Source organism: Sebastes umbrosus, chromosome 3, assembly GCF_015220745.1.
Source record: "Sebastes umbrosus isolate fSebUmb1 chromosome 3, fSebUmb1.pri, whole genome shotgun sequence".
Classification (NCBI taxonomy): domain Eukaryota; kingdom Metazoa; phylum Chordata; class Actinopteri; order Perciformes; family Sebastidae; genus Sebastes; species Sebastes umbrosus.
This window is the reverse complement of record NC_051271.1, coordinates 24,039,298-24,051,707: the sequence shown is the minus strand read 5'-3', so window position 1 is coordinate 24,051,707 and position 12,410 is coordinate 24,039,298.

Genomic DNA, 12,410 nt, shown 5'->3' with positions numbered 1-12,410 from the left:
ATTTTGGTCACCATCAATGTCTTATTTAGCATTCGGTTGTTTTTAGCTCCACCCTCTCATGTCACTTCTACTTCTGGTTGCAAAAAAACAATATGGTGACAACCAAATACCAAAATGTACCGAACTCGAGGCTTCAAAACAACAGTCCACAAACCAATGGGTGACGCCAGGATGACTACGTCCACTTCTTATATACAGTCTATGACCTATCACTGCTATGAATAATTACATTTCTCCTCTCTTGAGATACAGTAAATGTGTGGGGAAAAATGTATGAAAATATTTGCCACAGTTAGGGTGTAAAAGGGGGGTCCAAACTTAATATTACGGTGGCACTGGCCCCCTCTTGAACCGTCCCCTGAGATAATATCCTCAGGGGAAGGCCGTATTCTTCTGTTTTGGGAGGATTACATAGATGGTACACAGAATGTGACAGATGTGAACCATAGAGATGGACGCCATGATAGCTCCTCAAAAGTGAAGCCAAAACATCTTGATCGCCCGCTGGTGGCTGGCTGCAGTATAGGGCATAAAGCACGCCCCTCCATGTTAGTGGATGGGACGTGGGCCAAGCTAAAAATATTTTTTTACCATCACGACTGCTCCAAATGATGTCAATGTCTCAAGATGACAGCTCCTGTATCCGGGATATTTTGGCTTCGCTTCTGTACAGTAAGAGGAAGTAGAGACATGTCGTCCATCTTTATACACAATCTATGATCTTAACATCTGTTAACTTCTCACCAGCTTGTGAACTTGTTGCATGTGGGTAGTTTGAGGAGGTGATTGTAAAAAAAAAAAAAAAAAAATTTACTAAATGTAGGTATGTGACGTGATCACAGCCACAGATATAAGGATATTGAAGGTCAATATTGATACCAGTATCTTTGAATCAACATTTATGATATTGAATAAGTTGTGCTAGTGATCAATGCCTTCATATTTGCCCATTTTCATGCCAAATCTATTAAGGTTGTCAAATTATATATTTTAAACTTAGTGATATTTTAAACCTAGAATGGTCACCAACTCTAGGTGGAATGCTCATACTGCCCCATTGTTTCAAACTCTGGAGTTATTCAACATATTTGACATCAATAAACTTCAGATAGGTACTTTTGTATTTAAATTTCTTTACTTCTTCTCTTGACGGAGTACAGTATTACGTAAATGAGGTGGATACAGTCTGTTAAAGCAGTGCAAAAATGTGTTATTGTCATCCAGGTTTTCTTATTTCATATTTTTCCTTTTTCCTTCCTGTCTTTTTATCTGTATCATTTCTTGTTTGGAGATAGTATACTTTTCTTTCTTTTAGATATATAAAAAATATTTATATCTGTTTGTAAATTGAAATACAGCTATCGTTAATTTCAATGTTAGGTGGGTTCCTTTTACAAGCCCTCAAGTTTTTTTTTTTCAACCCACTTCATGGTATTGAATATATCTTCTCTTTTGTTTTATTTTAATATATCCACAAAATAAAGAACTAAACATCTCCATTAACAGCCAAACTGATTAAATTTTTTTGGCAGGTTAGTGGTTCTACATGGATAATAAGACAAATTTAATTTAATAATTGAATTACACAAATTAAACCAATTCACTACCATTTGTTATAGCTTTCTACTCTATTCCTCTAAACACAAACCTTCTATGTCCTTTCTCTTTTTGGAAGCCTTTACTTTTTTCACAGTTGCCTATTGACTTCCAGGTGACAAAAGGACCAATTTATTACATCTCTCCTCTTCATTATCTGTCTGTCACTCACACGAGAGTACACAATGACATAAATTGGAGGTAAAATGCTTGAACAAAACCAAAAGATGACAAATGTGTTTCATGGAAATTAATCAAAAACAAAACATAACAAATAGTTTCATTACAGATTTGACTAAAATTGTAAGATTGATTATAAAAAAAAGGTAATCAATCAAGACTTCTACCCAAACCACAGTGCAAAAAAAAGGCAAGCAATTCCCAATAAAATTCCCTTAAAATATAGATATTAACAAATAATATGTAAGGTTTCCAGTATCATTACCTTCAGAAAAGCTTTTAAGGCTGATAAAACACCCGCAGACAGGATGATACTGCTGTTCGGTTATAATTTATCTACACTAAACAATTAGCTTACTACACCAGGCTATGTGTGTAGGAAGAACTGGGTTTGAGTCAGAGTTATTTGGCAGGACTGAACACATTAACTTCAGTGTAGCTTATTCCTGGTCATAAATTCTCCACAGTGGTTTAGCTTGTAAAAGGTTTTAAAGTGTGAGCCAACAGTGAACCAGAGAGAAGTGCTTTCATCATGACGAATGGTGCCAGGCTAAGGGCCAGCCGCACGGCATGCAAAACAGTACAATGGGACAACATTTGGTGTGCAAATCCACCAGTCCATTCAAATGGTGTCCCAAACAAAAAGTTGATACACAAACAAATCAATTAACCTGCGGGTGGGGGGGTCAGAATAAATAAAAAAAGGTGTCAGCTCACATGGGGAATAGGCTCAAACCTGGGGCCTTTAAAAGTATAATTTAACATTTAACAACTTTAAAAAAAACTAAATATGACTCAGACTGCTGCAGATACTGTGACATTAAAGAGTGTCAGGATTTGCCCGGTCGGTGTTAAGGAGGAGTCTTAACGCAGAGCGAGCGAGGCGGTGGAACCTGTCCGTTTCTGGATCTATTCTCCTGCTTTAATCCCGGAGACAGTCACACCCATCACGCTGCCATTGTGCAGCTGAAGCCTCTCTATGCATGACAGAGTGTGGGTGCTTGAGTTTATCACCCTGCAAGCACAGCCAAAATCTCTCTCTCTCTCTCACACACATACACACATACATGCATATATACACTTAGGCGTGCAAACTCAATGCCACACACACGCAATGCAAAGTCCTGGCTTTAGTACTTTGTGCGTTAATAACCATATAACTGTATATCTGCAGAGTTAGGGCTCAGTCTCTCTCTGTCTGCTGACTCTGGTCGGGTTTCGCCTTTTTAACAGAAAGACCAAGACATAAAAATAAAGTCTGTTATTTTCTGACAGGATCCAGAATAACTTGTCCAACATCAAAGTTTAATCCTCCTGAACAACCCAGTCTTACACGTATAAATTAATGTGTGTGTTTTCTTTAACCAGACTAAATTGTTATCTTTTCAGGGTTGCTAATACAACATATTTAACTCCCTTTGTGCCATCTTCTCTGCACATCGTCTGTTCCTTTATCCCTTTTTCAGCTCTAGATTTAGAGCTTTTATGGCTCTTTGTCTCCAATTGTTGCCGTTAAATGGTAATTCTTGTTTACTACAACTTGGGTCTTGTTTTTGTAGTTTTGCCTCACGCTTTTATCAGTTATGCCAACACTGTGCTCAATAAATTAACTGCTGAGAAACAGCAACATCGCAACAATATAGTCCGGTGGGGCAAGAAATGCGAGCGTTCAGATGATCAGACAGGCAATGATTTAGCCAGATTACAGAATATAAACCACTTTATTTGGAGGTAAAACCAAAAGTGAGCACACCCACAATGTTGGTAATAATTCCTCATTGCACAGTGTAAGCACATTAGGTCAAATTTGAACCAAGAGTTTAATCTGTAAACTGTGATGGATGTTTACAACAGACAGTTTGTGAAATAATTTCACCATTCAACGTTTTCTCCTACGAATAAATTTGGCTAAACTGGAGGTTTGTTAGAAACCCGTCTGATTATCTGACTGCTTGTTTCTTGCCCAGTCTGACTTCTTCTCTTTTTAGCAATCAGATCTCAGCAATTAACTTGGTTAGTAAAATATTATCACAACAATGGTTGCCAAATCAACAAAAATAAGACCAACTGAGGAAATCACTCTGCATACATTACATCTGTATCATATGAGCGAGAATATGATACAGATGTAAGAGAATTTAAAGGGATGATTTGGGTCTTTTGAAGTGGGGTTGTATGAGGTAATCAGTGTGATATCTACAGTAGATGAAGGTCGGCACGCCCCTAGTTTGGAGAAGCAGACAGGAGCACCGACACCAGAGCAAAGCAATGTAATGCTGTGGACAGGGCCGTAAACGTATTATAAGCACCTAAAAATAATCAATTGGTGTACGCTATGTTTAGAATATTTTCGCTAGTTTACCTTGCCATGAGATATCTATACAATCTTTGTTTCCTACAGGGAACTGAAGCCGTTGTAATGCTCTCGCCAAAGCAGTAACTCCCGTGTTCTGGTAAAACTATTTTCAATGGAGTCTGGTTGCTATGACGAGAGCATAGATAACATCTTTAGTTACCCGTTGGAAACATAGACTGTCTAACAGCAAGGTAAATCGCTGAAAATGTTCTAAATATAGCATACACTTAAACTGATATTGTTTTATTTTTAGGTTGGTCTTTCTTTTAGGTGGCTAAAATACATTTTTCTGGTCCCCGTCCACAGTAGTACATGGCTTTGGTTCCTTGCAGTAACTCCTATCTGCTTCACCAAGCTGGGGGCGTGCCGACCGTCATCTACTGTATGTAATATAGTCAGTGAGATGGATAAGTACCTCATACAACCCCACTACAAAAAACCCGAACTATCCATTTAAATATTATATTTGTTGATATTTGACTTGAGGGGCTCTGGTTTCCTCCCACAGTCCAAAGAGATACAGCAGGTTAGGTTAATTGGCGACTCTAAATTGCCTGTAGGTATGAATGTGGGCATGAATATCGTCTGTCTCTACTGTATGTGTCAGCCCCTGTGACCCTCAACGATAAGCAGGTACAGGATGGAAGAATTACTGATCAGGCTTTTAATCTCAAAGTTTCCTACAGACACACTATTAGTATGAACCTTTTCAATGATCTCCCTCCTTCTGTCCGACTTATTCTATATACAGTATGAATACTAATAGACATACAGTTTTTAATGTCAGTTACTATAAACCCCCTGACAGCATAGATGTTAGACAGACCATGACAACACCTGTGAAAGCCAAACAAAGAAAAGGAAAGTATCTGCTTTGGGATAGACTTCCACCTGCACCTGCACAGAGACAAATCCAGGTGAGTCGGTTTCTAATGAGGGAGATTATCAGCATTGTTCAACAGTATTTCCTCTCATCTCTCTCTGGCTTACTCACTCACTTGTAATGTTTCCTCAACAGTTGACCCAACTTTAACCTGTGTTTGCACCTGAATTTGACTATCTTTGCCAAGCACAAGCCCAGGGCACCTCATGAGAAAACCACAAAGGCCACTTATTATCCAACTCGCTAAACACCAGGAGAATAAATCCACATTAAGTCACATACGTCATCAATCAAACAGGTTTCAAGACAATACTGCTTCAGGGTGTCTGTGTTTTTTAACATGTGTTAGATTTACAATTGGGAAAGGTTACATAGAAATAACATTCTTTTACAGGTCTAATTACAGCAATTATACTGGTAGCAGATCTTTAAAAGATTCTGTCCACAAAGGGGAAGATATGTTGTGTTTGAGTACCTGATTGCTTGCACACAAGATGTGGCTTGTATTGGCTTTTTCCTCTAAGTACAGATAATCCGCATGTGTCAGTGATTGAGGAGGTACAAATCCCACTGTAACAGACGCACAGGTGGCACTGGAAAGAAACAACATACCAGTCTAGATTTCTCTCTCTCTCTCTCTCTGGCCAATTACCATGCAAGGCTGAGTCAGAAGAGCAACCTCCCTCTGCACAGCCTAGATACAGGTATGCATGAGACCTACAACACCCAAAACACTGCTACCTCTCTTGTCTTTTCTAGACACAAGTGGACCGCTCTGCACCACATCCTGTTTGAGTGGTCATGCTCAAGTCTCTCAGTCAATTCATGCACAAAGATTTGCTGCCACTAGCGCCATGTGTGTTAATCTCTCTCAGTTATAAAGAGCTTTAATTATCTGGCAATAAATTTTAACCACACAAAGCAACGTGAAACTAATGACCTATAATGACTTATAATCATCCAGCGACAACAACAATGGATATATTTAACTTCACCTTTAAAGAACCGATGCGGACTCTCATCCAGCTCTGTCAACTAACAATTAAACTATCATCGAGTACTAAACAAACTAAATTCTCAATTCACAAAGAAGTGTAATGACTTTACAAGGCGGATCAATGAACTGTGTTTGTGGTTCTTATTTTATGTGTCGCGAGATGATTAACAACACAATGTTATGTTTATTGTTGTCTTTAACTACCAGAGAGTTGTATCTCCAAAAGCATATGCAGCTTGACATTTGTGTTTTTAGTGACAACTATTAGATGGTTCGACATCAAATTTGGTTCAAGCATTCACGTCCTCCTCAGGGTCAATTGTAATGGTGATTCCCTGACTTTTCCTCTAGCGCAGGTAACTCAGGTCAGAATTTCAATATATGCTTTGGTTTATGACAAAATACCTGGAAAAATGAATGTCATTCCCATCAACCTCAGCAGTATTAATTAGCTTATGTTGATATTTACCAAATGTTAGTATGCTGACAAACTAAACTAAGATTGCTGTGCTTAAATACAGCCTGAGTGATTGTGTGGCTGTAGACTCTTAGTCTTGTAATGTATCTTATACATCTGTGTTTGGTGTAAAGTCACTGACTCACCAAGCCGACGGTCGGCCGTCGGACAGTTTGGAGCCGTCGGTGAGCATCTGTCGGCCTAGTTTTTGTAGTGTGTCCAGCACCATCTGCTCTAGTCTGCTGTTGTTGGAGGTTTTTCGGCCGATTCAACATGTTGAATAAGCGGCGGAGCCCGTCGGTGAGAGAAATCACTCTGATTGAATGTTCAGCTTAAGTGAATCACTGCACGAGAAGAGAAACGGAAGTGAAGAAAGCAAGCAAATGAGTAAAGTCAGGAGGAAAACACAGAAGGCTCTTTTCATTTTTCATCTTCATCTCATCTGATCGTTCCAATATACAGATATTTTCACAACGACAATGTCGGCTTCTTTGGGTTGTGTTCAAGTGAAACTTGTTGGCCAACATCAAAGCGACGTGAGGCGACGCAAGAGTCGGCCTTCATTGCTGCTAGTTCTTTGATGTCGGCTTGGTGTGTCTGGGGCTTAAGACCATTTTTCAAATTTCCCTAGGGGGATAATAAAGTTTTGTTGAAGTTGAGGAGTCACAGACAGAAAGGTTTGGGAATAGTGCACTATGCAGTTTTATCATTCAACGTATCCTCAACAGTTTGCATGATATCTTACAAAATGTTATTTTTCAAGCGTTCTCCTACGAATGTTCAGCAATACGAGCGATCAATGCGCCTGTGCAAGCCCCTGCAGTGCAGAACCTGTTTAGGCAACAAAAATACTTTGTTAGTTTTAGGAAAAGATTGTGGTTTGGGTTAAAATAAGTATGTTTGTTACCTAACCCATGTACAGTAGGTGGCGTTAGTTAAGTATGTGAGTTACGCAACAAAAGTAAGTCCTGTGTTGTTGTTTTTTATCCGTCCATCCACCCCAACCTCCTCTCTACGCAGACTTTGTTGCTCTTTATACTATGTCACCTGACTTCATTAGAGACAGCGCGGCATGTCTTGGCTAACGATTAGCCTACATGGGTTATATACGAATTACATTGCATTACTTTTCGTAGGTAGAAGTACAAACAGTGAATGAGAACAGCCTGTATCATTTGAGGAGGTATTACCTATTCTTTTACAAAATCTACTTTCTGTTAATGATTCATTTATATAGAAATCAATCATCTCTACATATTAAAAAAAATCAACAGGTTCAATATCGTACAATGACAAACATGCATTTTCAGAGCCAAGGTCCTTTTCACAAGTGCTCCATCTGCCAAGCTTAAAAAGACATGTCAGGAGTTTGACAGCTGAGAAAACACGACACTTTGCTCAAGGATATCGGTGGACGCTGGATGAATACCTGTATCTTCCTGCTTAGGAATCAGAGGATTTAGGCGGCGGTGAAAGCTTGTCAGAAATGACACACACAAAAATGCTATGCATCACTGAAAAATTGCAATACCTGCGACCAAAGCAGCGATTATGATCAAGTTGAGATAGAAGATTTAAAAAATGAACTGTCAATTATTGCTGCAGAATGGAGATACGTTTTGGGCAAAGTGCCGTTCTCACACAGGCTATACCAACAACTCAGAACACGTAATGAAAAATGTTAAACCATACTCCTCCTGGTAATGTTATTGTCATGTTAGGGTGAGCGTTTCCAAATTAGGACTCTTATCTTTTTTCTCTATCTACATGTAAGATAGCCAGTTTTAATTAGGGAAATGTTTGTGCGTTTGTTTTTTTGGATATTTTGAAAAAATACACTTAAATCTCTTTCTTGCCAAGAGTTTGGTGACTAGATTGATTCCACTCTCATGCCTGTGTGGTAAATATGAAGCTACAGCCAATAGCCACTTATCCTAGCTTAGCATAAAGACTGGAAATGGGGGGGAAACAGCTAGCCTGGCTCTGTCCAAAGGTCACAAAATCCACTGACCAGCACCTCCAAATTAAATTTAACACGTTATATATCATTTGTTAATTCCACAGAAAAATCGAAGTGTAAAAACGACAGGTTGTGGTTTTACCTTGGTTTATGTGCGGGACTGTTTCATACTATTCTTACAGATTAAACAAACAAAATTTGAGTTAGTGAGCTTTAGATGTGATTGTAGGCAGATTTTTGTTACCTTTGGACAGAGCCAGGCTAGCTGTTTCCCCCCGTTTCCAGTCTTTGTGCTAAGCTAAGCTAAGCGGCCGCTGGCAGTAGCTGTATATTGTAGAAAATGATATCAATCTTCTCATCTAACTCTCGGCAAGAAAGCAAATTAGCTATTTCATAAAAACGTTTTTTAGTGTAGAATAACCTTTTTTTAAAGCTGGTGTAGGCAATTTATTTTAGAAGCATATTTTTGTTATATTTGTTGGAATTCTCTTTACACAAAAAGTTATTCAAAGTTTTTTGTGCGTTCTCCTACGAATATCCAGCAACATGTGTCAATTTACTCTTGTTACAAACATACAGTCTTTTCAAAGTAATCTTCCGTCTTCACAGGAAACAACTTGGTTAGGTTTAGGCAACAAAACTATGTAGTTAGCTTTAGGAAAAGATCGTGGTTTGGGTTAAAATAACACTAGAAGTGGCATAACTTAAGTCCTGAAGTTACGTGACGAATCAACATGAATTCAGGTTTCACATGGGGTACGAACGCCGTCTAAAGTCCAGTGTTTTTTGACCCACCCATCCACCCCGACTTCCTCCCATGCAGCGTTTGTCGCTCTTTATACTTCCTGGTTCACGATCACGTGGATTAGGCTACATAAGAATTGATTTTGTGGGATGTATACAAATTTACAGTGCATTACTTTTAGTAGGTATATATAGCTACGAACGGTGTATGAGAATAGCCTGAAAACTCTGCCCGTTCTCTAATTGAGGAATTTGGATACAGTTAGCGATGACAACAAGGCGCTGCTCTCCTTTCGTGGACTCGCCCTACAGTAGTAGTCAGGCAGTGGGCGTTCATGTGTTTTGGGGGAGTGGCTTTGGAGGGAGGCCTGAAGGGAGAGGCTGGGATTTTTTCAGCTGGATACTTTCAAAATCTAGTTTACTCTTGCTGGTTTCTCCAAAGTTGCCTACCCCCGCTTTAAGTTACATCACTTTGTAGACTGAATTGCGTGCATTACGTGCCCACACAAAGATGAGCTGTACCGCACAACTCAAGAGAAAAGACAGCAAAAGCTTTACTTCATGGGAAATACTTTGCCAAGGCCACAAGAGCTCGGTGTGGTAACAACTGATCTCCTCTGACTCTTCCCCCCCCTCCACCCTCCTCTCTGCCTCGCTGTCAGACAGCTGACACACACACAGAGAAATGAATCTGTGTTAATGAAGTAGAACAAAATAAGGAGGATAGTGCTCGACTTCTATAACCATCCTAACGTGCGATCCTGTTGTGCAATTGAGGTCCCTTTCAGGTGCAGGCATGGGTAAAATGCTCATGTGCAGCCGCGTGGGCTTTGTGCAGGCTGAGACATCTATGAGGTGCTGACACATGGATCCTAACAGAGCCAAACTGACATAGATGCACTGACATTTGCAGCCAGGCATGACTATAATTGTGAGCTCTGTTACAGTACAGGACAGAGATACTGTCTCTATCAGGTGAGCGGTGAGTCATTCTGTGTGAGAGTCATACAAAGAAAACCTGATCCACAACTGACTATGAATAGTGAATTAAAAGGTGGATAATTTGATTACCTACTGATACATTAATAAACCAAATCTATAAATTAGGGCTGTCAATCAATTAAAATATTTAATCACGATTAATCGCATGACTGCCCATAGTTAATTGTGATTAATCACAAATTAATCGCAGATTATTTTACAGTACCTGTTCAAAATGTACCTTCAAGGAAGATTTGTCAAGTATTTAATACTCTTATCAACATGGGAGTGGGTAAATATGCTGCTTTATTAATTTAATGTATGTATACATTTATTATTAGAAATCAATTACCAACAAGAAACAATGAAATATTGTGCAGAAACCCTCACAGGTACTGCATTTAGCATAAAAAGTATGCTCAAATCATAACATGGCAAACTGCAGCCCAACAGGCAACAACAGCTGTCAGTGTGTCAGTGTGCTGACTTGACTATGACTTGCCCTAAAACTGCATGTGATTATCATAAAGTCGTCATTTCTGTAAAGGGGAGACTCGTGGGTACCCATAGAACCCATTTTTATTCACATATCTTGAGGTCAGAGGTCAAGGGACCTCTTTGAAAATGGCCTTGCCAGTTTTTCCGCCAGTCTAGAGTTCTTCTCGATAAGCTAGTATCACATGGTACCAATGGATTCATTTGGTTTTCTAGATTCATATGATGCCAATATCTTCACTCTAGCTTTAAAATTGAGCCCGCTACAATCCAAAATCACAAGTTGCGTTAAAGAAATTAGTGGCGTTAAAATGTTATTATTGTGTTAACTTTGACAGCCCTACTATGAATATATAAATAAAGTTTGTTCTCATCTTGGTCAAGATATATTCCTCCTCAGATCTTTTCCTCAGCGTTGGAATCGCACCTCTCAACTTCCAGTATTAATATGTGTTGACTTTTTCAGTGATTAACAGTTTGAGTTGATAAGTGCTGATTGGAGTGTTGTTGGCTGACTCATGGAGCTGGTCTGGCTCTGATGCTGCAGTACAAACTAATCTAACAATGTTTAATTGACTCTGATAGGTGATGGGCCTACGGAGGCCTTAAAAGACTCCCTCTGAATGAGATGTCCTCTTTTTTGGGGGCTGGGCCAGTGGTTTCACTGGAGAAATATAGAGGCAGTGAAGTTAGAGCAGCATTATAAGCATACCTCTGTTCTAACAAAAATCCTCTGTCCTGTCCGTGCCATCCTGACGCCCTTTACAGGGCAGTTTTACAACGGTTCACACCTTAAACCTGCAATATTTTGGTGACTTGGGTGAACTACCTACTACTAAGCGGAAACAATTTGTAAGCACAACACCGACATAACCTTTTAAGTTGATATGGCAAACTTACGGAGCAACTTTGTAATTTATTTTTAAGTCGTGTTTGTGTCCACCTGATGAACGTAAGGCCAATATTCCCTCTCCTTTTAGCTCTGTTTTTGGTCTCTACAAACAAAGAAAAATATTGATTACAGACGTTTTAATGTTTATATTTTATTGTCTAAAAAAAGACCAAAAATATATTCCTAAAAATCTACAATATTCTTTAAAAGGCACCATAATGTATTTCTAATCATTTCTTATAATAACTTTGCGAGAGAAGGTTTCCCTTTTTTTCAAGCAGTGGATATCATGTTGCAAGATAGAGCTTTTTATTTCTGTTTCAATTTTAGTCTACAGCTGTTTGTCTGAATGAGTGTGTGTGCGTGTTTGTGTTTGTGTGTGTGTGTGTGTGTCACACACACACTCAGTGTGTACGCTGACCCAGTCAGGCCACTATGAAGAAAATGAGAGTTTCTTGTTTGCATTAGCAGCTGCAGGGGCTTGGTGAGGATGCAAAATCCTGACGGTTGACTTGCTCCAAACCCGGGCCAGTTTACATAACTGAAGCACTGCACTGCCCGGGGAGCCTGCCGTTAAATCAGTGTGTGTGTGTGTGTGTGTGTGTGTGTGTGTGTGTGTGTGTTTGTGTGTGTTTATGTGTGTCTCTCGTAAGAGGAATAAACATGGATGTAGTATCATTTGTCCAGTTGGTACAAAGGGGTCACTCGTAGCGCTGAACCTACAGAGAATCATCATGTGAAACTGCAGCTTTAAGGAGTTTTATAGCAACTTTCAGCTCATTGTTTAGCTGTGCGGTCATTTTTTTCCAAATAAGTCATATAAGTTTCTAAAGATCTTCCATTATCTGCTCTTTTCACCCATTTTTTGA